Genomic DNA, 26,989 nt, shown 5'->3' on the forward strand with positions numbered 1-26,989 from the left:
GGCCAGTTTCGCTAGAGAGATGGCGCTCTTTAGCCTAAGGCTGTACCCTGCACACCCCGCCCTCAGCAAATCCATCTACTTTCTACCCTTCAGTAAAACAGACAGCGTCACCTCAGTGGTGTTGTGGTTCTTTCTTCCAGTAAAAGTAGTAAAAACAGACCTGACCGCACAGTCATTTATTAAAAATATGAACGGCTTCGGCGGCTGACGATGGTGACGCCTGGAAGAGCTGTGCTAACCCCCCAGTTCTTCCATTGCTCACTGCTTCCTATCGTGACGTAGATAAGTTTGTTGAAGTAGCTGTAATTTAGTGCATAGTCAGTCAGCATATCCCTGGCTATCTGTATATTTATCACAGCTATTACATTAGTGTGGAATTCTGGATAATCAAAAGCTCTCCAGTTTTTAATCTGTATGTACCTTCCTCCACTGTAAGCCAAAGATGCGAGGAAAGCGCTTTGAGCGTGATCTCCGGCCTACACTGCTAATTTCACCCGTTATGGCTAGGTAGGTCAAACTCTGCTACTTCTGGAGCTCCTTCGCAGCCACCGCAGAACTGATCATAGGTCTTATTACACTGTGTATGTCTACGTCATCCTCTTGACACTTAGAGCCCTGTTTCTCCAGTAGACCCTTCTAGTGGAAAGTGTCCGCATTTATACTGAGACTACAATGTGTTTGGCGTTCGCAGTTTTACCTTAAAGCATCAGATAAGGTACCAAATTTCTGTAAGTGTACTGCGTACACTCCAAGCTTGGTTCGAGCGCAGTAACAGTTGGGGTGTCGCATTTTGGTACGAACTGTCGGCTGAAATGTACCACTACTGTATATTCAGGCTTGAGGAAAGTAATGCAGCTTAGGTTTCACGAAGAATACCAGTTGTTCTATTCACAACGCTGTCTCTCGTCAAAATGGCAGAACGACAGTGACAAAGGCATGTACAGCGGTCGGTAATCGCTATATTCATTTTAAATTCTACCTCGTACATCGTGGGTAGTTGTGGCGCTACCGCACCACCTTGAACTACGCCAAATACGTCTTTCGCTTTTTGCGACGACTTCTCATTTAGAACGTGGATTGAGTTACGTCTACGAGGAAACCCTCACTCCAATGGCCTATGTTTCCGAATATTCCGTGCTCATGTATATCATTTGTCAGGCGACAGAGTGGAATATTACCTAAGATTTTTTGACAGATGAAGACCACAACATCTATCTCAGGTCCTCTGTCTGGATTCTTTGAACGTACAGGAAGAACTGGGTTACACGCGAACGGCACTTGTAGAACTCACTTTGAGGTTCGTCCTGAAGAAGTCACCATATTCTAAAAAAATTTGTTTCAGCGTTCTATAACATACACTCCTGGAAATGGAAAAAAGAACACATTGACACCGGTGTGTCAGACCCACCATACTTGCTCCGGACACTGCGAGAGGGCTGTACAAGCCACGATCACACGCACGGCACAGCGGACACACCAGGAACCGCGGTGTTGGCCGTCGAATGGCGCTAGCTGCGCAGCATTTGTGCACCGCCGCCGTCAGTGTCAGCCAGTTTGCCGTGGCATACGGAGCTCCATCGCAGTCTTTAACACTGGTAGCATGCCGCGACAGCGCGGACGTGAACCGTATGTGCAGTTGACGGACTTTGAGCGAGGGCGTATAGTGGGCATGCGGGAGGCTGGGTGGACGTACCGCCGAATTGCTCAACATGTGGGGCGTGAGGTCTCCACAGTACATCGATGTTGTCGCCAGTGGTCGGCGGAAGGTGCACGTGCCTGTCGACCTGGGACCGGACCGCAGCGACGCACGGATGCACGCCAAGACCGTAGGATCCTACGCAGTGCCGTGGGGGACCGCACCGCCACTTCCCAGCAAATTAGGGACACTGTTGCTCCTGCGGTATCGGCAAGGACCATTCGCAACCGTCTCCATGAAGCTGGGCTACGGTCCCGCACACCGTTAGGCCGTCTTCCGCTCACGCCCCAACATCGTGCAGCCCGCCTCCAGTGGTGTCGCGACAGGTGTGAATGGAGGGACGAATGGAGACGTGTCGTCTCCAGCGATGAGAGTCGCTTCTGCCTTGGTGCCAATGATGGTCGTATGCGTGCTTGGCGCCGTGCAGGTGAGCGCCACAATCAGGACTGCATATGACCGAGGCACACAGGGCCAACACCCGGCATCATGGTGTGGGGAGCGATCTCCTACACTGGCCGTACACCCCTGGTGATCGTCGAGGGGACACTAATAGTGCACGGTACATCCAAACCGTCATCGAATCCATCGTTCTACGATTCCTAGACCGGCAAGGGAACTTGCTGTTCCAACAGGACAATGCACGTCCGCATGTATCCCGTGCCACCCAACGTGCTCTAGAAGGTGTAAGTCAACTACCCTGGCCAGCAAGATCTCCGGATCTGTCCCCCATTGAGCATGTTTGGGACTGGATGAAGTGTCGTCTCACGCGGTCTGCACGTCCAGCACGAACGCTGGTCCAACTGAGGCGCCAGGTGGAAATGGCATGGCAAGCCGTTCCACAGGACTACATCCAGCATCTCTACGATCGTCTCCATGGGAGAATAGCAGCCTGCATTGCTGCGAAAGGTGGATATACACTGTACTAGTGCCGACATTGTGCATGCTCTGTTGCCTGTGTCTATGTGCCTGTGGTTCTGTCACTGTGATCATGTGATGTATCTGACCCCAGGAATGTGTCAATAAAGTTTCCCCTTCCTGGGACAATGAATTCACCGTGTTCTTATTTCAATTTCCAGGAGTGTATTTATGACACGTCATATGTTAAAAATGCGTCACTCACTTTACTCGTACACTCGTTTATTGTTTTTTTCGAGTGCAATACAGTGTTCTCTAAAGCATATAGAATAAGTTCCCGGGCAGTATGAGTCATATAAGCCGGAGCGCAAGCCAGCAGTTGCCGTAATGAGCAGGTTTTGATTCGGTCGGCTTACTGCGGTGAGCGTACGAGTCGGCGCTTTGACACTGCTCTCGCCGCAAGCTGTCAGGATGTCTTGCCTTTCTGGGGAGGGCTGCCATTGGCCTCGATTGTTCTTTCCCCGATGGCGGCTCTGGCACAGCTGCGCGACACTGAACTCGGAAAGCCGCCTCAGTCGCTCAAGGCCGTCTGGACGAGGCCTCAACCTGGACTGCGTGCAGCAGTGACAGGCGGGAGCAGCCAAGGGCCTCTCCACACTGCACGCAGACGGAAGAAACAATGACGGAGCACGATATGGCGCTACCTCGTGTCTCGCAAATGTGAGGACAACTGTACAGGTTCCCCAGAGGTGCGACGTTACTTTTGCGATTTGCAATTTATGCAACTCAATATAGCACAACCGTCGCAACATGGAGGCTTCCCACATCGAGCATGGATAATTTTTGAATAATTGGCACGACACAGGACACCTCATAGAAGTTTCTATGGTTTTAATTAAAAGATTACCTTATTGTAATCCGTCCGGTTTCGGTTTTTTTTTCCTTCAGTAATTTGTGATGTATCAGGCCAGTGAGTAGGCTGGAAGGCGTTATTGTTCAGAATCCGATCAGCACCGCGTATTTCTCACTACAAAATGTTGCATACAGTAAGGAAAATGGTCAGATAAAGTATATAAAGGGGGTTGTGGCTCTGAATCGAAGAGCATTTAACAAAAGAGCAGCAACGGTATCCCGTCGTTCGTCTCCGAACTATGGGTCACCTCACCTGTTTTCCCCGAAACATACACGTATAAATCACAAACTAAATTCAGTAAATGGTAAGGAGACATTGGGTGGCTTAGATTAACGATGAACTCGACAAATATATATAAATAATATTTACCTATCAAACAGTTAGGAGGTTACGTAACTCAGTTTGAACTCCCCCACGAACAACAGGCAAGTTAACAATAAGGTGACAAAAGGACAGAACTGTAATATTTTATTTTTAAGTGGCTTGACGCTCACCTCTTATACGGTTTTCCGGGACTATGTATCATATATGTTCTCCGGCGAATACTGTCTTCCGCTGCATGTTTTTTTTTTCATAAGTGAAATTATTCTTTCTCAATGCACGTTATCATATCACCAATTAAATGAAAAGAAAGTAGGGAGATAAAAGAAGTAGTAAGCAACATTTCAGAGTACATGCGAGGAGTGTGGAATGCAAAGTGAGCCAGAAAAATAGCGGCATTTGCTGTGTGTGTGTGTGTGTGTGTGTGTGTGTGTGTGTGTGTGTGTGTGTGTGTGTGTGTGTGCGTGCGTGCGTGCGTGCGTGCGTGTGTGGTTGCTGATATAGAACCAAAAGAGATTCGTTGTTTGAGGACTATAACTTACAAACAGGAACTAATCCACAGTTTTATATTTGACAGACATATTACAATTACCAACGATTTAATTACTAGCATGTTGTGTAACCTCCTCATTGGTCAATTAATAATGTGGCTTGACTTTTACACGATTTGTATGACTGATATTCTCGTTTTGAAAATTTTAATTGCATGGATCTAATGGCTTTTGGTTTTAATGTCATTGAAAGACCCAGATGTGTACTGGTTACAGTACATTTATTCATAACTGCATATTATTTTAGATCTCATTTATTTCTTGCTGATCACTTATGTTTAACACACACTTTTTTAGCAGTGTTAGATTTTCTGTAATTTCATATATATATATATATGTATTGTTGAGTCATCCTCGCCGATGCACTCCATCCTTGCGGGCTTCCTAGGATCCCTGTGTGTGATTGTTTCATGGCAGTACATGATGTATATTGCATTCGTACATGAATCTTTTTCATCATGAACAGATTCTTGTGGGCGTTTTTCATACGTTCTACATATTTTATGATCTGAGGTACGTCTTATATTTTGTCTTCTAACACGTCTTGTACACTCATTGTATGTTTATGACATAATGTATGCTCCTGAACTGTGTACAACTTAGCATTTAATACTTTCACACGACACAAAGGCCATGTTCCTTCTCTTTACGTGGTTGTGAGGTAGTGTCTCCTTTATAAGTCTATCACCTGCTAAAGTTACCTCCTTGTAGTAGGTTATTTCAGGGTTGTGCAGGTAATGTATGTCCGATTGACCGATAAAAGTCTTGAATGGTTATTTAAAGAAGTTTTTGGTAAATAATATAATTGTAGAATGTATTGAGTGGAAAATCGTTATGGTATGTTTTAGATATGTGACAATGGATGTATCTGTTCGTTCTGTCATATGTTTGCTGTATATTCAATTGTAGAGCCATGTCCTTGTTTCTCATTCTATTTTTAATCTGATTTTATGTTGCTTGATTGGTAAGTTGATAGTACTATCGTTAATGTTTTATGCATACAGGCCTGAAGATGGTGCACTGAAGCGCCAGAACTGGTTACAACAAAGTAAATAAAATAATAAAGACGGCCGTAGGCGTTTTATTTGTTCACAATAGTATACGGCCGTAGTCCCAAAGACTTCCTGCCAAAAGGATGGATATACAAAATCGCAAGCAAGACACACCAGTCAGCGCCATAACTCCTTTTGGAATGGAAAAGTTTGTCTTCAGATAGCTGATAATTTTTGTTTTACCTTTTTGTCGCCCTTTTGGCGATATAACGGGATGAAAAAAAACTGTGTTTATTTTGAATAATTAGGAATCCAACTGGGGAGTCTTTTACTTGTTTCGTAGTCATCTTACCGAGTTATTTACGCAGCGTATGTTACTGGGGGTGCAATAGTTACGAATCCCACTTTTCACGATGTTATTTTGTGTATTTCGTACGTCTACGTGAAGGATGTATCTGTGAAAAATGTTTTGAAAGTTTTTTAATGGCATCGGTGTCATTCCTTGTACGACAAAGACTGTTAGAGAAACTTAACAGCAAGTAATCTGACTTCACACACAGAAAACAATAAGCGCATAGCTGCTGAGACGGAGCAAAGGCAGCAGACTCCTGAAATTTTACGAAAATTGTGAGTCTAGTAAACTGTCGTTATTCATGCTCATAGCATAAAAATTAAATACCTTGATATTACTTGTGGCTGGTTGTTGGTAATAATCTATAATTCATATACTAAAAACACTCTTTAATATTACGAAATTGATTAGCAGAGTGCTACTATACCTTGACGTCAGCTGTTCGCGGTAGATGAAAATTTGTGCCTGGCCGGCACTCAAACCTGGATTTCCTGCTTATCGCGAGCGATCCATTTCGGCTATCCGAAACTTCCATTTCTCGCGTAGCCGCAACTCTTATGCTCGCACAGTTCGTGAGTCCTGGCAGATGGATAAATGTTATTTCGTCATTTTACTCTGTCGAGGCACGGATACATAGTTGATGTTTAGAGTGTCTGTGTTTTGTACAGTGTTCGGGTAGTCGAAGTCACAACCCTAATGTTAGCACAGTTCCTGATTCCCTATAGAGAGAAATCTTATATCGTCATTTCACCCGGTCGTGGCACGGATACGTGATTGATAATTACAATGTCTGTGTTTGTACTGTGTTCGGATAGCAGAAGGAATTGAGCGGGAAATTCGTGTTTGGGTCCTGGTCCGGCACAAATTTTCATGTAATCGCCAGTGACATGGATGATGTCGGGAGGACATCGTGTTCTGAAGACAGAGACACCGTATAAACGCAAACACTGTAACCGTCAATTAGTCCTCAATATATCTGTTAATTACTGGTGTTCTGTTTGTGATTGTGCAGCAGTGCAGGAAGGATGGAAAATAGATAATACAGAAACGATTAATACAATTTTGTCGAAGCACAGTTGGGTTACGTAACCCGGAAATTGCCTCTTAGACTAATTCGGTTTGCCATGTACGTACTCGTACATTGTGAATCTTGCTACCGGCCAGTATCAGAACCCAGGAGCTTGCAGGTGGTAACATTCTCATGTTTAAGCTGTATTCTTCTTATTTAGTATTTTCTCTTACAATTTTCCACAAACGTTAACAAAGTAGCCCATAGAGGTGAAACAATGTTTAAAACAGTGCTAATGTGACTGGATGTTAAAGAGGTTCATTAATGCAACATCATTGTTTCAGATTTTTCATTTTTTATTTGTCACTAGTGTTTTTCGTTTTTAAAAGCTCATGTTTATTCAGATAGTGACATCAATTGAATAATCCTACGAAAATGAAGAGACAGATATTCTGAGCAAATTACTGTTTCTGTACAACTTGTTTGCAACAGTCTCTCTATCCCGATGTCAGATGAGTTACATTTCACATCCCTCTTTTCAGTATATCATTGCGGCTTCAGTAAATGCTGGTTGATTTGTTCGTATCAGATTCTCTTGTGCAGATTTTCGGTCTACCATGCCTTGTTCCAACCGCTTTTCGACACATTACCAGATGAAATAAAATGTCTGACCGACAGCAGTAATAGCTTCAAAAATAAATTGAAATCATATCTCCTTGACAACTCCTTCTATACCTAAGGTGAATTCTTGAATAGGAATAAATAAATAAATCTATAAATATTATGTCTGCATTTTGGGCCATTTAAGGGAATGGGGTAAATAATAGAAATATTAATCTTAAACTCTATATTGTAATTTGTGTATACTAAAAAATCTTGTTTCATATGTGCATTTCTTGTGCACTTGACACGTTCCACATCAAAACGGCTACCGTACCGTGCGATTGATCAATGGAACAAGCAACCAACTAACTAACTCACTTTGCGCCATGTCGCCATGAGATCGTCCGCTGGAATGCATCGCTCTTACAGTATATTCCATCCGTTGTTGCGTTCTTGGCCAGTTGAACCGCTTTCTTGAATAGTTTTAATTTTACCTTTATGACCTTTTCACGAGATGTTTGTAGGAGGCTAACTCCTCTGGGAACAAAAGTGTTACTTTGAACACGGTTACTGAAGCAAGTTGCACTCAGTAGACACGCATTTGGTATGACCAAGCCCATGCGAGGTTGTATTAATTCATTCACATACTGCCGGTCTAAATGAAGTCCAGTCGCGTCGAGGTAAATATTGAACAGTCGACGAAGTAGACCAAGCTGGCGTATCTCTGGTATCATTCACCTGCCGCTGTTAGAGCCTTAAAATCTCTGGGATGGGCTGCTCCTTTAAGCTCAGTCGGTGACGTGGCGTGTACCAGAGGAGAGAGAATTGCTATTTACGGGAAGATAGGGTTGGTAGAGGTGCCGCCCGTGTTGCACAGGGTGAAATAAACTTTCACTAGTTGAGAGGGCCCACATGAAAAACGAGTGAGCGTAGGACGATGATACTTTATGAAAACATTTGTAATGCTACGAGGCAGAAACCGTTTTAGTGATAGCCACTTCTGTCATGCGAAGACTTCGTCGGGCCAGTAAAATATTTTACAACTGTGGCGGATTTGTTTACCATGAACATGAGAAATATCCGTTACATAGCCTTAAATATCACATGAAAATACATTCTCCGCGTTGTAAGTAGTTCCAGCAATATGGCAGACATTGCGTCCTTATTCACTTCGCAACAATAAACTAACTAATTAAGAGGACAATACAACAGTAACTATGTTCTGGCTACTACTCTCCTGTAGAGCCTACAAGGTATTATCGTTATTATTATTATTAAAATTAGTGGCTGTGGTCAGACACAAAGTATCGGCAGCATCAAGTCTTGGACTCTCTGCCAATTCAGAAGTAAGGTGTCCAGCAATCAAGTGATTTACAAACAGTAGGCCTAAGTGTAGTGCACACATTCGAATTTGGTTGATTTTAAATGAGGATGCAGGTTGGTGAAGCAAGTGCCACTAGAGAAAGGTGTGGTGCAGAGGAAACGTTTTTTATAACAAGTGTCCACGTTCAACGTGCGTAGGTAGCTTTCTTTTCTGAGGAGGAGCTGTAGGTAGCACTTGTAATGCACTGAGCATTGCTTCCTCATTTTTTAAAAGCTACGGTTGGAAATAAGCATTGTCAATTCTCTTATTCATTCATTAGTTCATGGTTTAATAAAATACGAATAGCTACAAAAACTATCATTTATCTTCTATCACTTTAAAAGCTGAATAATGACAGGACACGGATTTTAGCGAAGTAGAACGTACTATACATTTACTGAATGTGAAGAGAAACTTTTAGAAACAAGCATCAAACTTTGCTGCACAGCTTGACCGTGTTTTTCGTATTACTCATTTCTTAGTAAAAATATTGCTTTTTGAAATACTGTCTACATAAGTAAATACTCTGTTCAGTTTTATATAGAACACCAGGTAATAAAAATTATAATTTCGTAAAGTGAAAGCTTCTTATGCTGTTAACAGACTCACTAGGCTTTCACAGATCACACTGAGCTTTGAACAGCTACTCTCCAAACACACTAGCTTCACAATAACGCTGAAAATTTATAAAGCTTTTCTTGTCATCAGCAAGCGTATATACCCATTTGGAAACTATAGAAAATGTACATTCAACGCTTAACTTAAACCTGAAATTTAAAGAAATCTGCTTCTTAAGCACTGCCCAGCCCTTCGACCGGTCTGTTTCTCAAAACTTCAGAGAACGTTACCCTTTGTCTCTTATATTTCACGGGCAAGACAGCAAAATTGAAGATGGTTTATCAAATTATTAACCGTCACCTGCAGTTGGGCAAGAGTCCTACTTCCCTGACACACACGTTCTACACTACTGGCAATTAAAATTGCTACACCACGAAGATGAAGTTCTACAGTCGCGAAATCTAATCGACAGGAAGAAGATGCTGTGATATGGAAATGATTAACTTTTCAGAGCATTCACACAAGAATGGCGCCGGTGGCGACACCTACAACGTGCTGACATGAGGAAAGTTTCCAAACGATTTCTCATACACAAACAGCAGTTGACCGGCGTTGTCTGGTGAAACGTTGTTGTGATGCCTCGTGTAAGGAGGAGAAATGCGTACCATCACGTTTCCGATTTTGATAAAGGTAGGATTGTAGCCTATCGCGATTGCGGTTTATCGTATCACGACATTACTGCTCGCGTTGGTCGTGATCCAATGACTGTTGGCAGAATATGGAATCGGTGGTTTCAGGAGGGAGGCCGTGCTGGATCCCAACGGCCTCGTATGACTAACAGTCGAGATGACAGGCATCTTATCCGCATGGCTGTAACGGATCGTGCAGCCACGTCTCGATCCCTGAGTCAACAGATGGGGACGTTTGCAAGACAACAACCATCTGCACGAACAGTTCGATAACGTTTGCAGCAGCTCGGGGACCATGGCTGCGGTTGCCCTTGACGCTGCACCACAGACAGGAGCGCCTGCGATGGTGTACTGAACGACGAACCTGGGTGCACGAATGGCAAAACGTCATTTTTTCGGATGAATCCAGGTTCTGTTTACAGCATCATGATGGTCGCATCCCTGTTTGACGACATAAAGGTGAACGCACATTGGAAGCGTGTATTCGTCATCGCCATACTGTAATATAACCCGGCGTGATGGTATGGGATGCCATTGGTTACAAGTCTCGGTCACCTCTTGTTCGCATTGACGGCACTTTGAACAGTGGACGATACATTTCAGATGTGTTACGTCCCGTGGCTCTACCCTTCATTCGAGCCCTGCGAAACCCTACATTTCAGCAGGATAATGCACGACCGCATGTTGCAGGTCCTGTACGGGCCTTTCTGGATACAGAAAATGTTCGACTGCTGCCCTGGCCAGCACATTCTCCAGATCTCTCACCAATTGGAAACGTCTGGTGAATGGTGGCCGAGCAACTGGCTCGTCACAATACTCCAGTCACTACTCTTGATGAACTGTGGTATCTTGTTGAAGCTGCATGGCCAGCTGTACCTGTACATGCCATTCAAGCTCTGTTTGACTCAATGCTCAGGCGTATCAAGGCCGTTATTACGGCCAGAAGTGGTTGTTCTCGGTAGTGATTTCTCAGGATCTATGTAGCCAAATTGGGTGGAAATGTAATCACATATCAGTTCTAGTATAATATATTTGTCCAATGAATACCCGTTTATGATCTGCGTTCCTTCTTGGTGTAGTAATTTTCATGGACCCTATTGCGTAGAACTGTAATACAGTTTAATTATGATCGTGAGTACAATCGCATGGAAAAACATCGCTTCACTGGTTTTTGAATCTACCGACTCTCCAGATTCATACATCATCTTTCTTAGCGCGTAGTCGAACATCAGATGCACGTTCCTGTGTCCTCGCCGATCCCTTCCCAATCAGCGCACTGTGATCCAGGGTAGCCGCGCAGCAGCTAACGGATACAACTTCCGTCCGCGCGTTGTCCACCTGGCCACCAGCTGCCCAGTCCACCACCCTCCTTGCAGCGTGTGTGCCCACAGTTAATCGGTGACAGCCACGCCACGCTCGTGCTCGCCGCTCTGTCCACAACTTTGCTCTCCCACCCAGCTCCCTCTGATCTCTCTCTACGACACTCAGATATCGATTTTACAGAGCAGCTCGACTCCGACCTAAGAAGGTCGGTACTTCGACTACTACTACTACTACTACTACTACTACTACTACGATGTGATCAGGCCTAGTGGACCACACGCATCTTCAAGTATCCTTCTCCACTGTATTCTGTCCATTGCTGCTATGCGACATCCGTTTTCTTCTATTGACACTTGGTCTAAATCTCCATGCATTCCATCCCTCCAACGCTTCTTGCGTCTCCCTGGTGGTCTCTTTCCTGTAGGTGTGAAGTCCAGGAGCTTCCGAGGCCATCTGTGGTCCTCCATCCGGGCCACATGGCCGGCGCACTGCGTTCGTTTGGCTTTGACAGTTACTGCTATGTTGGGCTGCTGGTAAAGTTCTTGGTTGTATCTGATCCCCAATTCCTCTGTATCTGCATCCAGAACCGGACCGAAGATCTTTCGAAGCACCTTTCTCTCAAAAACAAGGAGCTTATGGAAGTCCTGTTTCCGGATACTCCATATCTCGGTACTTCGACATGTCTCAAAAATGAATGTGACAAAGAAAACTCTTGGTGTTTGTATTGGTGGGGGGAAGGGAGGGGGGGGGGGACGAGTTGTACTACGTAAGGTAACACCTTGTGTTTTAATTTCAGACCATGTCGCACTGCAACTAATATTGCAGCCACGCGAATATGATCAATTCTTTTAAGTACTGGGGTCCGTCAGAAACAGCCGGCAGAGTTGGGAGGGCAGTAAAGATTTTAAATGCCTGCCAACCAGAGGCACGGTAGGTAGCGCAGCCCAGCCTCGTGACGCTGTTAGCCGGCTGTCAGTGGCACCACGGTACGACGCACCGGACGCAGCTGGACCACACTGGCTCCCCCTTTGTTTTTACCTTCTTTCCCACTCGGCTCCGTCATTAACAGCACGATTGGAGCCCGTCCTATCTCTCCCGCTCTTCTTGGCCTGTTACCCACGAACAACGAAGTGGTCTACTTCTGTCACTCCCACCTGATGCCGTTTTCTTCCCTCCTCCCCTCCCTTCCCCCTTCGTTGCGAGTGCGCGAGAGGAGTCTGAATACACGGTGAATTTACCTCCGATAATGGTTACACTTTAAACGCAATTTAGACGTGCGTAACGCGGCGTTCTTTCTTCTACTCTCAAACCGTCCTCTGCTCCGAGCACTCTGTCCCAGCTCCCCTTTTTTTTGTGTCCACGCCCCTGCCGCCGTACGTAAAAATTGCGACTCGGCGGAGCGGCCAAATTGAATCGCAGGTTCTCGAGTTGGCAGCCGTTGATAGGGGAGCCAGAGGAGGGAACAGGAATGGATTATTCGGACAGATTGCTGTTGGCCGAAGGGGAACACTCGCCGTGGTCACCTGCCAAGACCAGCCGTGCCCAAGGCTGGTCTGTGCTCTGTGCGTCTGCGCTCCCTGCTATATTATTCGCGCGTATCCACACTGCAGTCCTCTGTTCGAGAGCACTGTGTATTTATTTGCGTCCGCTTTTTCTCAGTAATTACACCTTCGCTGAAGTATGTACATGTTAACGACGGAAAGTACAGGACTTCTTGCTGGAGACATCGTTTCGTATTTCGCCTGGTCTCCAACTGAAAACTGCAGTGTATCTTGCCACAGAGAACTAAAGCTGCTCGCTCTCAGTACGTTCCTTCCGGCCCGCTGTGTTTTCTATTTTATTGTCAGTCGATTCCGAAGCTGCAGCCTCATCTTTGGGCACTTTAGCGCTCTTATCGATGCGATATACCATGTCTTTTCAGTGATCTGCTATCGCGAGCTGGCTCTCGTCTGCGGTGAGAAACCGATCGGTTCACGGTAATGGAATAGAATTGAGTGGGGATGGGAGGGGAGGGGAGGGGAGAGGAGGGAAGGACAAATCGGAACAAAGCGGCAGCTCGGCACGAGAAACTATTGTTCTACAGGGTCGCTAATATTAGTCGTGTGGATAAGATTTATCGCTTAATGGTGGCTAGTTAATCCCTCTTGTGACGAATTTATTTCCTAAGACTGTCGCATTGATGAGAAATGAGGATGAAATGAAACTTGATGAGGTGAAGAACATGGGACAGCTAAGTACGAAATATGACATTTCTTACGACTGATACAGTACAACTGTGAACGTCGTTTCCGAACAAAGTTTTAAGTTGACATCAACTTGTATTTCGCGACTGTCTTATTCACATCATGAACACGGAAACTGTGGTTGTCGACCAGTATTACTTACTGTGCTTTCCACTAAAGTTTCAATGTCTGGTACCACTTTCTGAGCACTACTATTTGCAAGATAAGCTTTTTAGTTGTAGTCTGTGAATGGGTTTCTGTGGGTAGATTTCGTTCCCTACAGTGACGAAAAAGTTGCTCGTACTAGTAGGCCTACGTAGGTCCAAACATCGACAAATCGTTACTGCAAACTTGTGAAGTCGTGGAAATTTATGACGAGGAACATTTTGTTACGAGTCTAAAAGACTTATTTTATTACTAGATTTACCACGCAGCTACGTGTTACACTACACGTTTGTAAGTTCTAACTGGCATCTGACTATATCCATTCACTCTCCCTCCTTCTGAAGAGGTGTTGTAGACTACAGCTCGCTATACTACAGCAGTATAATTTTTTGTGCACCTGTACCTATGAAAAGCTGATTATCCCAGCAACAACCCCAGGCTCCACAGAAGTGTTTTCCCGTACATTTGTTCCAAAACCCCTATCAGGAACTATATCGAGAAGTTACAGTCTTAACAGCTCAAGTTGGTGCGGTAGGTCTGCCTCATACAACCAGAACCTTTTCCTTTCCATACCACAGCGAATAGCAGTTGTCAGAAAGAAACTTCAACTTCTTACTACTTATTATGGCGAAGGTGATTGTTTTGTGCTATGCAGACAGGGATCTCAGTGCATAAAGTCATTTATACCACTGATACGGACAGGCTGGTGTATCCTACGTCTGGAACACCCTGAAGCGTCCTAGGCTCCGCAAGAATGTCAACACGTACCATCTCCGCACTAATGTGTCACTAACTCGTCCCTGGCCTTGTCCGCCACCGTGGATAAGCGGTTAGGTGTTGCGCATCCGTTCGGAGGCCCGGGATTTGTCTTCCGGTACTGCTGCTCGTTTTCCTTACTGTTACCATTGAGTCTCGTGAAGCTAACTGAGTAGCTACTTGAATTAGAAGCAGCGGCCTCAAAGTGCAGAAGGTTGACAGAGGCCAGGAGGGCGGTGTTGTGACCTTATGCCCCACCACTTCGCGTCCAAAAGACGCCGCAAGGCCGAGGACAACACGGCAGTCGATCAGCAGTCGGGTAGTTGGTTTGTTAGTTAGTGCAGTCCTAATATGTGACTGCTGCTATTACCCACGCCAAGGTGTTACAGTTTCAGGCCAGTGAATTCTAGAACTCCCGATTAGTAGAGAGCGCTCTTGATACTACCATCCTTCCAGACTTTCCAATAGCCGTTATGGTAAACAGTATCTATGCACAGTCTCTTCTTTGACCGATAGGCACATATTTACGGAAGACATGAACTCTGAAAACGTTGGTATGGTATTAGAACTCGAAGAGACGAAGTTATTACAGCGATAACAGTGAGATATGGTAGTGACACTGCCTGATGCAACGGAGGGGGATGAAAAGTTATTGGCTTTGCGCATAAAGAATAGAGTTTCGACAGTATACATTTACTCAACACACTACTCCCACACGTCGTTATTGCTTTTATAGCGGTTTAAAAAATAAATAATGTGACAGATGGTCAAATCAGGTCTCAGCAGCATGTCTGACGTCCCCAGTGTGAGAAATGGCCAACTTCGGAAGTTTTTTTCAGGTTAGGAGCCATAGTATTCCGAACCGGCCAGGTCGATAGAATAAGGTGGATGGTCGACCAATTGAAAAAGCAACGCTTTAACGTAAGCAACGAAAGCTTGGGACGTGTATGAAGATGCAATGTCCTGCACACTGCTTCTGCAGAGGACTCGTTATGTAACTCCTATGGTTTCGTGCTCACTATTTTATTTTACCATTAGCTACGCCGTGCAATGTTAACCCTGTTAAACAGTTGTTCATCAAGAAAAGCTAATGTCGAAACTTACTATCCACGTGTAGGCCCGTCACAAGAGTCATCTCTTGAAAGTAATGAGGCGCGAACCACTTGCTGTGCAGCAAACAACGCGACATCGGATAAAGAAAGGAAAACGAATTTTGAGACAATGGGAGAAGCTGACAGAATACTTGTCGCTCACAACTCACTCGTTTATTGAAGGAGGGGAAAAAATTAAACAACCGATTAGCGAATTACGAAATATACCGGGAAAGGGAGCAAATGATTTACAGAATGTCTGCGCCCTGCCTAGAACGGAAAGGATCATAATTGGCTTGGTGTGTATGGAGAGCCAGTAATCTTCTATAATACGTCTTGCAAACAACGTCACGATACTTCTTGGTAGCTTATGTGTTGATTCAGGGTGTAGCCTCTCTCCATTCCAAAATCCGTCGAGCCGCTTCAGCGTGAAGGAGAAACAAGCATACTAACTCGACTAAGAAAGAAAATAAGCTATTTCTAGTTCGGTGCAACGCAAAATTTTATAACATTTGTACTTGAAACAACGACATCTGCACTTACACGTTACAAGCAGGAACGCAGTGCCTGCCACGTTCAACATACAAAGATACGACGTCTCTCTGTCGTACAGCATTTAAATGACACCGTCGTTGTGAGTCTTTAAGCGTCTCAGAAGCTATCAGATATATCTGATGCTCAGAGGCCAAAATGCAACATGCTTGTATGGAAGAGTGGATTAAACATTTTGAGGATTGTACAAGCGTTGTATTCGTTACGTTGATTCGTATAATATTGGACGCATTGAACAATAAAAGCTTTTTCACAAATACGATACAATTCAAAAGGAACAGGGTAAATCGCTGTTTCTACGATTAATTATTGTTCCACATTTCCCGTTATATTCTTCAAAACAATAAATGTCTTGTACTACACACTTTCAAAAATAGTAGTAGTAGCACTTCGTCTTCAGGCCACGAGTGGCCCATCGGGACCATCCGACCGCCGTGTCATCCTCAGTGGAGGATGCGGATAGAAGGGGCGTGTGGTCAGCACACCGCTCTCCCGGCCGTTACGATGGTTTTCTTTGACCGGAGCCGCTACTATTCGATTGAGTAGCTCCTCAATTGGCACCACGAGGCTCAGTGCACCCTGAAAAATGGCAACAGCGCATGGCGGCCCGGATGGTCACCCATCCAAGTGCCGGCCACACCCGACAGTGCTTAACTTCGGTGATCTCATGGGAACCGGTGTACTCACTGCGGCAAGGCCGTTGCCTTTTAAAAATAGCCTATGTGTTAATTCAGAGTGTAAGTTAATTCCATTCCAGGTTTCTTCGAAATCTGTCCAACCGTTTCAGCGCGAACGAGTACCAAACATACAGACGACCTCTCGCATTTATAACTTATGTAGGATGTACATAGTGCAATGTAGTATTTGGGTGCGCTGTTAGCATGCTTTTCATTTTTTTAAAACTAATTTGAAGACTTTGGTGAACGGGAAAGCAACACTTTTAATTAAAAAACCTCCGTCTTTGGATTGCAATGAAAAGTTAAAAATAAATTCAATATTCGTGGTTTTCTCCATGTGACAGTCTTCAAGCCTTTGCAAAAGGAACTACTGACATGTTACTAACAACGAATGTGAGGTCATGTATCTTCCATATTAGTACACAACATGTCGCTCTTAACGGAACAAAATCGACAAATGTAAATATAATTTCGGGAGTATCCCGAGGAAGAGTTATATAGTCGCTACTGACCCGAGTCGCACGGGTATGTACTTCTCTCGATCTTCGATTAGACCACCTCCGCCTTCCCAGTCTCTTCATCCATCTCCACCACCCCTCTCTCCCCGTCCCCCCACTCGCTCTTCATCTCCTTGTGCCCTTGCCTCTGTTCATTTCCCTCTCCCCCCTCTCAGTGCCTGTTTGCTCCTCCCCATCTGTTTATCTGCTCCTGTCCCCACTGTCTATCTCCTCCACCCTCTCTCTAACCATCTCCTCCCGTTTCTATTCTGTGTTCATCTTCAATCTCTCTGTCCATCTTCTCCCCTTTCACTGTCCATTTCCTCCTCAACCTCTGTCCATTTTTTCCTCCCCCATTCCTCTGCTTATCTCTTTCTCCTCTTGTCTCTTCGCATCTCCTTCTCTTTCCTTCCTCTGTCCGTCTCCTCTTTCCTTCCTCCTCTGTCCATTTCCCCCTCCTTTATCTGTCCATCTTCTTCTGCACTTGCAGATGCATAGCTTGTCCTTTCTCTTTGTTGTCTGTCCATCCCCTCGCGCTAGCGTCTTTCTATACTTTGTCACGCTCACGGCAGTAGGAAGCTGATGGGGCTTGCCCCAACAGTATTTCTTTCCAGATTGTGTACCAAATTTGACTGAAATCTTTCCTCGGTTTAGGATGATATTTGTACCCGTGACTTTGCTCGCATATGCACATGTGAAACATATTTCATAAATATTTAACAAATTTCACGCTTATGTTTCTCCCATATGCCAGCGAATTTTGTCCAGCAGTTACATTTTCAAGCAGGTCAATGTTTATTACGTCGTATCTGCTGAACTACGCTTCGAACAGTGGTATAATTTTGCATGTGCATCCAGTAGTATAAGTCCTACTGCCGGTGGAATGTGTTGTGAATAGAATTAGCTATAAAGAAGTATTAAATTAAAATGTCATGCATGATGCGAGAGTTTTTGACGCGTCACACTGTTTGTCACGTTATAGCTCCTGAACTACGTCTCGTACAATTACATATTTTCGTAGGTACATTCAGCGGAAAATGTGGATACCGTCTGCGAAAAGTCTTGCGATAGCGTTAGCAATAACGAAGTAATAAATTGAAGGTTTTGCATCATGCGGTAGCTCCTCACGCAGCTCAGTGTTTATGAAGTCATATCTGCCGAACTAAATGTCGTAAAATGATGCAATTTTCTTTAGTAAGTTCACTGGTTTATGTGAATACTGTCTGTTAATTGTGTTAAGTAGTAAAGAAGTAATAAAGTAAAACATCACGCTTCATGTTGTTATTTCGTATGTTAAACAGCGAAAATGTAGTAAAAATTTTTCCTTTCATCATTTTGTGGAAGTCGTCAACTATTTGTGAAGGTTTGAAATTATGTATAAAAATTGTTGGAAGTGTCTAAGTGCCCTCACTCTCAAATACCGGATGACTAAAGCATAGGTATTCCTGCGTCTTGGGCTACACCGCCGCTTTTTCACCCCTACTCCTGAAGCTTTGATAGGTGGGAGGTTCTTACTCCCTAGTGAATCTTTCCAGACAGTAAATGATATGTGTGCTAAGTTTGGTTGAAATCTGTCCGGTGGTGTACGAGGAGATGTGGTACGTACATACACACATACAAACATACACACAAACATACGTACAAGCATTTTTATAATTTGTGTAGATTATTGATCCATTCGACATCTCTGGAAGCTCCGTGACACTGTCCACGTACGATGCTGTCGACTACAGGAATGTTGCACGCGGGAAGGCTGTAGCGATAGGAAGGGAGACTTGCAGAGGGTCGACAACTGCGCAGGGACTGGCAGTTGACCCTTAACGTAAATAAATGTGACGTACTGCGCGTGAAAAGATCCACTAATGTTCGATTACGGAATTGACGACAAACCGCTGGAAACAGTAACTACAGTATAATACGTAGGAGTAACCATCTGGAGCGAGCGAAAGAGGAATGAACACAGGAAATAAACTGTAGGAAAAACAGGTGCCAGATTTTGATTCGATGGGAGCGTCGTGAGGAAACACATTTCTTTCTCGAAACAAGTGGCTTACAAAACACTCCTTTCGAATAGTTCTTGAATAGTGTTCGAGAGTATTTGGCCGTTACGAAGATCCAATAGAGAGCGGAACCATTTCGTCACGGGATCGTTGCGTAGAGCGCTGTGGAGCTGCTCAACTTCCTCCGGTAACAGACGCTACAAGAGAGGCGCTGTGCACCACGGAGAAGGTTACTGCTATAATTACAAGAGGTTACGTTTCAGGAAGAGTCGAGTGAACAGTACCTTCTCCCACATAGGTCTCGCAAATTGATCGCGGCGAGAAACCATATGACACATGCGGAGCTTTACCGACAATCATTTATTCCACGCGCCATTCGTAAATCTTGAAAGTAACAGAAAAATCTAGGGAGGGGTGGGAGGAGGAAATAGTGACACGAGATGTATCTTCCGCCAGACACTGTAAAGATGCCTTGCGGAGCATTCATGTAGATGTTGTCCTTAAGCTACACCTCAACGTAGCACACGTAAACAATTTGTGTTCCGTTACTTAACGTAAAATCGTTCTCTTCATTTGAGTGTAATATGAACGGCGTTCAGTAAGTAACGCAGCACTTTTTTTTATTAACAGATTGGTTTTATCCAGGATTTCAATAGACCATATTATTCCCCTCTCTTTTGGCAACAATACCCTATTTTTCAACATAACCTCCTTTCTGTACAACGGCCTTACTCCATCTTACTGGGAGGGTCTGTATACCCGTATGATATCACTCCACTGGTCGCCGTCGGGGCTTGTGGCTTGGTGCATCAATAACATCCCCATCGTCCAGTTACTGCTTCCCGTGGAGTACATTCTTGGGCCAAACGGAAGTCGGAGGATGCAAGATGCAAGTACGGTGGATGAGGAAGAGCAGTCCAGTGAAGTTTGCTGAGCTCCTCTCGGGCGCACAGACTTGTGTGAAGTTTTGCGTTGTCATGGAGAAGAAGTTAGTTTGCACTTTTTGTGGCGACGAACACGTTGGAGTCGCTTCTTCAGTGTCCTGAAGGTAGTACAGTACACTTCAGAGTTGATCGTTGCACCGTGATGGAGGACATACAACAGAATAATCCCTTCAAAGTCGCAGAAGGCCGTAGCCATGAGTTTACTGGCTGAGGGTGCGGCCTTTTAACATTTTCTTCGGAGGAGATGTGGTGTCGATTGCTGTTTTAACTAGGTGCGAACTGGTGAACGCATGTTTCATGGCCTGTGAGGATGTTCGACAAAAAATTGTCAATATCAGCCTTGTAATGCTCGAGCAGTTCCGCACAAATGGGCCTTCGTTGCTCTTTATGGTTTTCTGTTAGGCGGCTAGGAACCAGAAGGCACACAGCTTTGAGTACCGCAGCTGATGGACGAGTGTGTTACCAATACCAACAGAGACGTGCAGGTGTGCAGCGAGGTATTCGTTTGTGATCCGTCGATCACCTCGAATGCAAGTGTCCGCACGTTCCAACATTTCAGACGACACAGCTATGTGCGGCCGGCCGCCACACGAGAGATCGGACAGATTTGCACGATCTTGTTGCAGTTATGACAGATGCATCGCCCAACGATTCATCGTGCTTTCGTTCTCTGCCAGGTCTCCGCGGAGATTCTGCAAGCGTATATGAATACCTGTGATTCTCCGGTTTTCCGCACAAAAAAAAAACCTCAGATGCTATTCTCTGCTTGGAACGCACCTCCGTTACAGGAGGCATTTCGAAGGCTGCGTATAGCGCTACCACCTACCGGAGCTTCATGAAACTCTAGAGACTGAAATGGAATATTACACGATGTCCCACAACAAGTTCCGCATTTTTACAACCGAGATTGAATAAGAAAAGAATGTGCATTACTTATTAAAGCTCTTCGTACCATAAGATTGAGATAATTGTAAGATAAAGTGAGTTTTGTTCATAACAGGCGCTTTTGAACTCGGTGCGCGTTGTAGGATGTAGAACAAAGTCGACCACCAGTCACGACTGAAGATGATTTGTTTAAGATACGACCGGTTTCGAGCTTGAGCCCATCGTCAGGTGATTACATTCATTTACACTCAATGTGAAAACATATAAATGAATGTAATCACTTGAAGATGAACACAAGCCCGAAACCAGTCATGTCTTCACCTTCATTTGTGACTGTTAGCGGATCTTATTCTACACCCTATAATCTAAGATTGTTTTCGAAAAAATTTATATTCTTCTTTATTACAAGAGGAATGTATAAATTTGCCTATTAAATATATTCTGACCTATGAGTATGGTATCAGCCCTGAAACAAAATTTGCAAATACGTGTCGTATCCTCAAAGGAAAGTGCACATGGTTTCAGTGATCTCCCTCACTGATATGTTCAACCCCCAATTTTATGAAATGTTTGCATGCACAAGGATTATAACTTGCTGCAAAAGCGTGCGGAAATCGTCAAGGAGACTTGTTTACTTTATCAGGAATTGCTCTCTGAAAGTTTCTGGTCTCTCCAAAAGTAGCTGTGCAAGTTCGGCCTCGGCGTAATGGACGGAAAACAATTCAGACAGCGCAGCGTCAACTCCGCTGGCAACGCCTCGCTTTTCGGAGTAGTTGTGACGGCGCCGACTTTGTACACAGCGCCCCTCTGCCGGGAATTATTAACGAGCCCTGTGTCCGGCCCCTGACCGTCAAACACCCTGCCGCCGTCTCTCTGAGGGGTAAGTGGCTGCGCCCTTTATGATGTTCCTCTGTACCTACTTCTCCCTTAGTAATGAGGCGTAGACCGTACACACTACTACCTTTCATAACATCGCACGCCGCTTAATTATCCACCAGTACAATAGCTGCTGCAACATTTCGGGCGTCAAGGCGGCGTTGTGAAGCTGTCAGGTTTTTATGAAAGTGGATTCGATATTCGATACGATCATTAGGAATTTAATTCCACTGTCGCTTTTCTTTAACACTTTCTCTATGTCTGTATACCAGTTAGACACACACAAACACGTAGTGAGCCCTCTGTTCTATAGTGCTAGACATGTCCCTTAACAGATAACTTTCCCGTGTTTGCTTCTCGCTGTAGTGATGTGCACACCTACGGAGGAAGTTAAAAAGTGTGTGAATTCCTAAGGGGCCGAATTGCTGAGGTCATCGGTCCCTAGACTTACACAGTACTTAAACTAACTTATGCTAAGAACAACACACACACCCATGCCGGTGGGAGGACTCGGACCTCCTGCTGGAGGGGCGACGCAATTCGTGACATGGCTCCTCGAACCGCGCGGATACGGAGGAAGTGGTGGGGACAATGTGCAGCAGCAAAAGGCAGTGTACCGCGTGTCGCTCTAGCCGTTAGCGTCGTTATGCGCCGTCTGTCTTGCCCTCTGCATCGCGTTCCGCTTAGCATATTCAGCGTTGATTTTCACGTTTGTGTAGGTTTGGCGAAGATACTTAGCTACTGTGACGTTTGTTGTGGGTGGAAAAATGCAAAAACTTCACGTAGTACATTAACAAGTCCGAGAATATACGGTTTTCTAGGGGACAGTCATAAGCAGAAACCGTGGTCCTTTGTGGCGTTTACACCGGCGTCGCCAGTTACCATGGCAGGCAACAGCGGTCCACACGTAGCGTGGGGCAGAGAGACGACTACGAACTTTTCCCCATAGCAGTCTGCGCACAACGCGTAACATACTGTCTTCTTACTGGCACCCCATGCTAGTAACAGTCATAAGACGACAACGGTCAGCTCCGTCCCGCACACTGAATGTCTTGATAATCATGCGAGCATTGTCTCGTGGTTGAATTACATTTAAATTTGGAACTTGATTTGTGCTGGGTGTATGCGACGTTTGCTGCCAGAAAATACCACATGATCATGTGACGAATGAGGTGCGAGATGTAAGACGGAATAAAGCACACCTGACTATGAAAGTACGGCAATCAGAATGGATGATTATCCACTACGATGCAACACGCAACAGTGCTGTTATTTCTGCATCACATTTTTTTACGTGAAGGTATATGCATTTCCAACGGAGCTGGCTGCAGTGAATGAGAATGTATATCTGCAGATTATACAAAAAAAATGATAAAAAGTAGTAAAAATAAAAAATAACGGGATTCCAACAGGAGATACTGTAACTAGATGCAAAAAAAATGGATATACCATATGTACAGAAAGCATGTTTTCAACAGAAAGACAACAATTCCATCATTAAATCGAAGCTGCAGCACTCCAGGGTCTCAAATTTTGAACAAGAGACGGATGTCCGAAAGATGACGAAAAATTATTAGAAAATTCCTTGTATTAAAATGTTGTCAGCGATCAGTTTAGACTAAGAAGAAACCAAAAGAGGAAATTGTACATAAATATTCAGTGACCAATGAAAAATAGTTTAGAGTCTTATGGCGATAACAAGAGAACGGAACCATGAGCACTTACAAGAAATACTTATTTAAATAAAAGAAATTAGTTCAAATGGCTCTGAGCACTATGGGACTAAACATCTGTGGTCATTACTCACCTAGAACTTAGATCTACTTAAACCTAACTAACCTAAGGACATCACACACATCCATGCCGGAGGCAGGATTCGAACCTGCAACCGTAGCAGTCGCGCGGCTCCGGATTGAGCGCCTGAACCGCGAGGCCACCGCGGCCGGCAAGAAATTAGTATATCACATGTTAAACCCGAGTGAAAACTATGAAGTAATTTCTGCTAGCCCCATACAGATTCCTAGCCTCATGTAGATAGTTCCGAAACCTCAGACTGTGAATTTTTAGTAGCAAAGTAAATAGTTGTCTTAACTATTTAAAACTGACAATCAGAAATTCTCTGAACTAACTGTGTAGGGTTAGTAACATATATAGGGATAGAACAAATTATTTTATACTTTTTAATGTGATTTAAAAATGTTATCTTAAAATTTGTTTTTATTTAAATAATTATTCTCTGCTTTTTAGTCTTTTGTATGTGAAATCTTTGACACGATTTAAAACATCTTAATGATAAGAAATCGGAGACGTATAGTAAATTTCAGATTTATATTAGTTTCTGTTCACCTGGCTCAACCAATATAATGCTGCATCCTACTTAAATCTCGCAAACAGACTGTGATGGCAGCAATTAGAGAGACTCGAGCTCACCCGGAGGCTTACCAGCACGCGAACCATTCGTGACTGGAACAGAAAATGGAAATAATGGCAGTGGTACACAAAGTACTCTCCGCCACCCGCTAGACAAGAGAGCTAGTTAATTTTACATTGCCATCCACTTCTAAGCTATGTTGTAAGTTTCAATCCTATAGCTCATCCAGAAACGACAGTGGTAAATAAAGTACCCTCTGACATACACCTCAAAAGAAAGAGAGTTAATGTTGCTTCCAGTTATGAACTATGTTGAAATTCTGAAATGTGTAGTTCATAGGGAAGTTAGTGTAAAACCACCTGCTAAATCTGTTCGAAACAGACAAGTAGACGCCGGCCGTTGTGGCCGAGCGGTTCTAGGCACTTCAGTCCTGAACCGGGCTGCTGTTATAGTTCGAATCCTACCTCGGGCGTGGATGTGTGTGATGTCCTTAGGTTAGTTAGGTTTAAGCAGTTGTAAGTCTAGGGAACTGATGGCCTCAGATGTTAAGTCCCATAGTGCTCAGAGCTATTTGAAGCAATCCACAAAGACAAAGAGAGCGAGCTACGGAAGACGTAGTAAAAACAGTCATGTATATACCAGATTTGGTTGCAATTGTTTCAGTAATTCCACGTATCCTCAATCCGAGTCGTGAATTGCTAGAGTGGGAGGGGGGAGGGGGCGGGAGGTCATGCTATCATAATAAATGGTATGTGTTCCCAGTTTGGTAGAAACTGCATCAGGCATCGCAGAGGTAGACCTGTACATTGAACGAGTTGTTGGTTGGTTGGTTGATTTGGGGAGGAGACCAAACTGCGAGGTCATCGGTATAGGGAAGGATGGGGATGGAAGTGCCTTTTCAAAGGAACCATCCTGGCATTTGTCTGGAGCGACTTAGGGGAATCACGGAAAACCTAAATCAGGATGACTGGACGCGGGATTGAACCGTCGTCGGTCCGAATGCGAGTCCAGTGTGCTAACCACTGCGCCACCTCGCTCGGTGAATGTGTTGTCGTAGACTCTTTATGGAGCAGGTGTTTTACGCACATTGCGTGGATAGGGGTTGACACACAATCTGCTAAGCGCAGCCATTGCGCAGGAAATCCAGTCGGAAAGGCGGTGCCCTGCATTAAGCTTCTGTGTCACCCCTCGTGATGACTGAGTGTTGTGTGATGTCCTTAGGTTAGTTATTTTTAAGTAGTTCTAAGTTCTAGTGGACTGATGACCATAGCGGTTAAGTTCCATAGTGCTCAGAGCCATTTGTGTCACCCCGTTGCAAATAGGTGTTTCTTACCCCCACACTATTGCATTGTCATTCAGCTTATTGGGAGACTAATTCAATTGATATTAAAGAATTCGTACCGAATAGAAAGACAGGCAAACAAGGAAGCGACCTAACAAAAACGTGGTAAAATAGTCGAATTTGATGAAAACACGAGTAAAGTAATATCAGAAATCGCGAAAAGAACCGGTGGAATAACAGAAGGTTTTAAATTGATAGCCATCACACAAGAAGATAACAACACGGAAAATTTGCAGCTTAAGTTGGTCAGTCGGGCACTCGAGAAAAATGAAAAAGAAAGAGAAACGAAGAAGAAGACTGGAGCAACTTACACTCAAGCGAGAAAAGAAGCTTATAGCTGAAGAATGAAAGATATATGTGCACACATGAGGTACAAACAATATTTTTACTAATTTTATTTGTGGTAATGATCTTATTCTTAACCATAAAACAAAGATAAGGAAATGAAAGTCTGCATTCAGAAAAATCTTCACCAACTATGGACCTGTTGAAAGTTTTATGGCTGCCTTCACCGACTCACTGAACCAATTACAAGTGAATCTACAGTTTAACGTTGAACCAAAATCAAGCTTCGGCCTAGTATGTTTGATACGCACACAGTATTGCTAGAAGTGAATTTTAAGTTAGTTACAAAAAAAAACTTCTCGATGTAGTTGAGATCATAACAGAACTGTTGGATTTGTGGACGCACACTTACCCACCGAGCGAACAGACACATAACTCTATAACGGAAGAAATGAAGAAAAGTGAAACGTGGATGAAGAAAGATAAATAAAAAGAGAGAAAGAGGATAAAACCTAATCGAGACATTGGAGAATGGTTGGGTATGGGCAGAGGCTCAGTGGGAATTCCTCGAGATGATCTCGGCCACCAAATTCTTGGATGTTAAAAATCTCATGGATGCGTGATGCTTTTGCTGAAACACGTATATAAGTTGACCTTTCTCTGCTGACTGTCTTGAAAACTTAAATAATCGTTTGTGATGCTCAAATGCGTAGCAAAGCTGAACTTTTCTGTTGGTAGCGATAGATACAGTGCTGTGTCGAAAAGGCTGTAATACATATTCGGTTCTCCCATTCTATATTGTCATGCAACACCTACCCATCAAAACCACAATCGCTAATTACTCTTGCCATTTAACTAGTAGTTTTCGTTTCTGTAGAAGTTTTTCACTGAGGATTCCATTAAATCTCCCCGGTGTTGCGGCACACACAAATTAAGCACTTTGGATCCTGCGACACGAATAAACGAATCAGTTCGGTAAATTGTTCTCGTTCGCGGCACTCCGGCTCTCTTTGACGGGACCCCCCAATAAAGTGCATGCTGCGATGGGACTGTTACCGTGCTAGCATACTAACCAGCTTCCCGATGGTCTTTTGTGTTATT

General features: G+C 44.2%; 1 protein-coding gene and 1 pseudogene across 1 annotated transcript in view; one reads left to right on the plus strand and one right to left on the minus strand.

Annotated features, from left to right (window-relative positions):
* The window catches only part of LOC126357243 (leucine-rich repeat-containing protein 4-like), a 1,171,476-nt gene that overhangs the window by 203,178 nt on the left and 941,309 nt on the right, over positions 1-26,989 (plus strand). The window lies entirely within an intron of this gene.
* LOC126288390 (5S ribosomal RNA) lies at positions 16,599-16,716 on the minus strand (annotated as a pseudogene).

This window comes from Schistocerca gregaria, chromosome 1 (assembly GCF_023897955.1).
Source record: "Schistocerca gregaria isolate iqSchGreg1 chromosome 1, iqSchGreg1.2, whole genome shotgun sequence".
Classification (NCBI taxonomy): domain Eukaryota; kingdom Metazoa; phylum Arthropoda; class Insecta; order Orthoptera; family Acrididae; genus Schistocerca; species Schistocerca gregaria.